General features: G+C 42.8%; 1 protein-coding gene across 6 annotated transcripts in view; it reads left to right on the top strand.

Moving 5' to 3' along the window:
• Window positions 1–4,315, top strand: part of mctp1a (multiple C2 domains, transmembrane 1a) — a 119,337-nt gene that overhangs the window by 111,476 nt on the left and 3,546 nt on the right. The gene's annotated exons all lie outside the window — the stretch shown is intronic.

Below are 4,315 nucleotides of genomic sequence, written 5' to 3'. Positions count from 1 at the left end.
TTATTTTATTGCACCATTATAAACATGAGCAAGGGAGTGCATGGAAGGGGACACGGCAATTAGCATGCCAAGTGGCCCTTTATGATGGGTGTAAAGTAGCTGGATCAAATCCCCAATACAAAAATAAGCATGAATTCTAATTTAGGGCCTAATGAACGCCAGGGAGGCAGGTTAATACTTTTAGGAAGCATTTATGTTGGCGATGAAACCTCTGTGGACAGACTGAGAGCAACGGCAGGATAGTTAAAAGCTGAAACACTACCAGATGTTATCATTCACCTCCAGCAGATTGTTTCTCCCCTTGGTTTTGGGCTAGCCCATTTTGAAAGACGTTAAAACGCTTCACTGCAAGTGAGGTATTAGCAACTGTTCAATATGTATATCATTACTAACTTTCCATTTTTGTTTGCATGTGTCACTACGCTCAGCCCTTTCTCCTTTTTTCTGCAGATATCTGAACTGTGCACAGATAATACCCTCCTGCTCCTTTACTTGTCACTTGTGATGAAACCTCTGAGTTTCCTGCAAAGGACTGAGGAAAAAAACACAGTATCATTAAAATGACATCCCACCTTTTTTTTTTTTGAATTTGCTTATTTACTTGCCTTTTTTTCTCCTTTTTTTGCTGACTGTCACCCACCTTGTCTGTTTGCCCACACCGGCATCTTCAAACACTGTCAAGGCTGGATGTGCGAGCGAGGAAGAGAATGAAAGACAGTTAGCAAAGGAGAAAGGAGCAGGTCCCGGGATGCTTTGTGGGTAACACCGTTAAACGAAGCACAACGCGCAGTACACGGCAGCCCTTCAGCAGAGCACACTTCAAAGCCTGTTTTGCACTTGTACTGTCAACATTTGGGAGAAGAGAGGAGCGAGGGTGGAGCTGCCTTTGAGCACACCTTCTCCTGTCTGTGTTCCCTTTAAGCTCCCCATTTGTGCTCCAAATTGGTTGTGTGCTCGCTGCATTAGCTCACTTTTTTTACTCGAACACATTTCAGTATCTTTCATTTCGCCAGCGGCCCACTTTCTTCTCGCCTTTATTTGGGGTACTTTAACTAGCTCTCATGTCTGCCTTGTGTAGTGTGAGTGTGTGTGTTACAAAGTGAGGTGAGCCAAGGGTGCAGCATCAGGCAGGCCTGTCACCTATAAGCTGGAATTGAACCTGTGACGCATGAGTCGCTTTTCTCCTGGCTGGCAGCTCTTCACAGAGAAAACTCTCGTTTGATTGAAATATTGTGTTCTTTTTTTTTTTTTTTGCACTGTTTCTTTCCGCCGATCCCATTCGCGAGTCTTCTTAGGAAACAAAATCTTACTTTCTACTGACATGCAAACTTTTCTTTGTTTGTGTGCACTCACAAAGAGTTTGTTTGGACAGAAATGTCACTGTGTAGAGTTAAATTGCCGCGTTCCTGTTTTGCTGCTGTAGGTGTTTGGCCGTAAAAAAGGGGACCAGAAAGAGTTCTGATTTGAGTATCTGCCCTACTTTTGTATGCTTAACTCCTACAACAGAAGACAAGAATGGGTTGTGTAAAAAGAAACTTTTTTTGCCCCCCTCTCTAATTTGCTTCCAATCTTTTGACATTAGCTGTTCTGTCTGTGTAATTACACCAAAACCACACGTGCGTTTCTTCGTTCACTCACGGGTGAATTAATTGTTCTATCAGGGACAGTCATTGATGGGAGTCCGTGTGGGCTTTCTGCCAAGACTGTCATGGTCCACGCAGACATAAACAGCCTTCCATACGCAGATGGGGACGAAAAAAATCCCTCCCTGTCCCCTGGGTTTTTGTTCTGTTGTCTGCTTTAGTTGGCAGAACTATAGAGAGATCCACACCCACATGAGAACAGTATCTTTCATCACCACTGTCCCTCAAATCTCTCTCTATCTTTTCTTCCCTTTCATTGTTTTCCCTCTTTCTTGGTTTGTTGGTTTGTCCCGCTCTCTGCCCAGGTCTTCTCCTCCTATAGCGTTGCTTCCTTCCATCTCTCTCCCAGTCAAGACGACTCAGTGGCTGCTTGTTATTTCTTCTTCTTTACTGCATCAAACAAGGTTTTCATTTGTACAGCTGTCCAGTGGGATGGTTGCTTCCTTGTGGACGCTAACCAGATTTGAATCAGAGCGATCTGGCTGCCTAGTGAGGCGAAGAGAGCAACACACGCCGGCCTAACCGCTCTGTAAGCACCTTAACGGGACAATGGTGGCCACCACTGTGAGACAGATGAAGAGAAATATTCCACGATCTGAGGCTGTTTGTGTGCGACTGGGTTTTTAAGGATAAAAAAAAAATAAAAAGCCTCACAGCTACATCTTTCTGTGCGATGCAGGAGGTATAAAGTGTGTGTGCATTCTCCCTTTGTTGATGCTTATTTCTATTGGCATGACTCTTTAGTTTTGAGATAAAACGTGCACATACGTCTCGTTTACATCTAAGATTTGTGCATTATAGACAGAAGGCCTGAAGGCTTCACTGATGCAACAGTGGGAATCAGCCAGAAGATGAATGACGAAGCCGCGTTCCCAGCCTGAGCCGAGACGCCGCTGTTCCCGTCCGCAGTCGACAGACCCACCATGAGACAGAACAGAGAAACCACATCTATGTCAGATTGCTGTCTTCCTGGAGAATCAGAGACGGTGTCAGTCAGACAGACAGGCAGAGTAGCCTGTAGTACATCAACTTAGGAGAGATTCCTCAGACGATACTGCCTCTTTGGTGCTGAGACTGTTAAGTCTGTTTTTTTTTTTCTTCTATTGGAATTCGGATTCAGTGGCTACTGCGCATCAATGTCTTGAATGTGTCTAGGCTAGCAACTGTATTTGTGTGTGCATGTGTGTACAACTGAAGGAGAGCGGCTCTCTCGGTGACAGTCTTTGGTTGTTGCTGCTCAGCCTCTGTGTGCTGCTGCGTTTAAGTGTCCATCACTTGCAGGTAAAAAGAACTTCTTTTTAAGATCCGTTCGCCATTGTTGCAACAATTCACATCGGGTGGGAATTAGGATCTGTTGGAGGAAACAGAGGAAACTCAATGATTCTCTTGACCAGCAGACAGTTGAATTAAGCTGTTTTAGGTTATTAGTGGTACAATACTTGTTTGAAACTTAGTCATCAGATTGTTGTGTTTCAGCAATCCATGGAATTGGAGAGAAACTATTATTGGACATAAAGACCAGAGTCAGAAATACATAAAATGCAACAAATCAAAGCCAAATGCTTTAATTTATATATTATATGAAATGTTTTCCTTTTGGCTTTTAATTTCAGGAATTTATGCACAATTCGCACATGTCTTCAGGTTTACTGCAGATGTCCTGTCTAACCCTACACTGCAGTTACCAGACCTTGGGATGGCACAAGGAGACACTGGAAAGTGCCCCCCATGTGGGTGCAATAACTTAGGAGATCAGGCAATCCTAGTTTTTGGGTCAAATGAGATTGGGGATGTCTACAGTGGCAATTTGTTTTGTGCTTTTTTTTACTTTTACATTTATTCACTTTAACAGCTTTAACTACCTGGACGTTGATGCTGTGCCAGAGCCGAATCCATGATAAATCCTGTCTTGATCTCACGTTTAGCTTCATAATCATAACATGAATCTTTAACTTGAATAACTCAAAACGACATTTGCACTATGATTTACTAATGTGTGTCAGAATGTAAGTGTCTGTCTTACTTCTATGTTGTGCTAATAAGGATAATTATCTGATACTTTAAAAAGCTTTGGTTACCATGACACCCCTACGTTCTCGTTTCTATTAGGAGATAGTTGGATATATATATGTACAGTTTATATATCCTGCAGCTGGTCAAATTTGGTTACTCTGGGTTTCTGAGGTTTTCTTACTGTACGTCTGTCTTGTGCTTTCAATTTAGTTGATCTTTTTGTTTCCAACAGAAAGTGCCACTTGTATTAATCATCAAATAATCAAAGGCTGAATCTGAATTTTTCCCCTATCCATACGGTTTCCCCCTACCCCTACATTTAGCCCTCCAAATGCAGAGTTATGGAAAAATAGTGTCTTTAAATTCACTCCCACTCCATGACCTCATCAATAGTCGCCGGTCAGCTACATTAGCGTGGCACTGCGAGACCTCTGAAATACGTAACAACAATAGTATTATAACTTTAAAAGTCTTATATTTAAATGTAAACTTCTGTATTTCAGAACACACCAATGTAAAGAAATGCTCTTCTTCTCAGCGGGAGAGTTCGATACGGTTCACCCTTGTGGCTGGAGGCACAGCATCCCTCCGCGGCGAGGGTTAGCCCTTTAAAAAACTATTTTGGACACCCCTACTCCTGCCCCTACAATTACAGGGGG

This window comes from Oryzias melastigma, linkage group LG9, assembly GCF_002922805.2.
Source record: "Oryzias melastigma strain HK-1 linkage group LG9, ASM292280v2, whole genome shotgun sequence".
NCBI lineage: Eukaryota > Metazoa > Chordata > Actinopteri > Beloniformes > Adrianichthyidae > Oryzias > Oryzias melastigma.
Note: the sequence above shows the minus strand (reverse complement) of the source record. Positions and strands in the feature narration are given on the sequence as shown.